The sequence below is a fragment of the Wasmannia auropunctata genome, unplaced genomic scaffold (genome assembly GCF_000956235.1).
Source record: "Wasmannia auropunctata unplaced genomic scaffold, wasmannia.A_1.0 LD336078.1, whole genome shotgun sequence".
Taxonomy (NCBI): Eukaryota; Metazoa; Arthropoda; class Insecta; order Hymenoptera; family Formicidae; genus Wasmannia; species Wasmannia auropunctata.
In genome coordinates, this window is record NW_012026812.1 from 4,567,250 (window position 1) to 4,567,918 (window position 669).

The following is a 669-nucleotide window of genomic DNA, read 5'->3' on the forward strand; positions in this document are numbered from 1 at the left end:
TTACGGTGTCACCTGTCAATGAACTGTAGAACGATTCGCGCGGTGGTAAACATTTATCATTTAATTTTTCGGCACAGTCAATGTATTCGTATGGAAATACACCTTTTCTTGTGAGAAGATTGAAATTTTCTGTGGACAAATTACAGTATTCACGTTGCAATATTTTTAGTTTCTCTTTGCTAAGATTTGACGCCAATTTATCGAGACTGGAACTGAGAAATTTATATGAATCGATAAATCGCAATTTTATAATATTTCGATTCTTTTTATCCTCGGTGCTTTGAACATTTTTTGTAAACGATATATATTTTTCTTTCGTTATTGGAAGTAGTTCTACACGGCCTTTGTATGCTTCAGCTATTTTTTTAATAACAAAATGCGCATCGTAGCCGGACAAATTGTGGAAAACTACTGGAATGCAATGCGAATCTTGGTAATTTAGATTGCAATTTGAATGTGCCGGACCTCTATATCGTCCAGTCAAACGACAGTAATCGCGTAACCCGCGAGTCGTCAGGCGCAAACGGTTTCTCGCACACGTGGCAGTGTGTGGCGTTGTGAAATCTTTCCCAATCGTTTCGCGTGAAATCTACCATGGGTACATTAGTGGATATAATAGATTTTACTTTGTGTGCTAAACATCTCAATTCATCGGCGAACCATGCAACG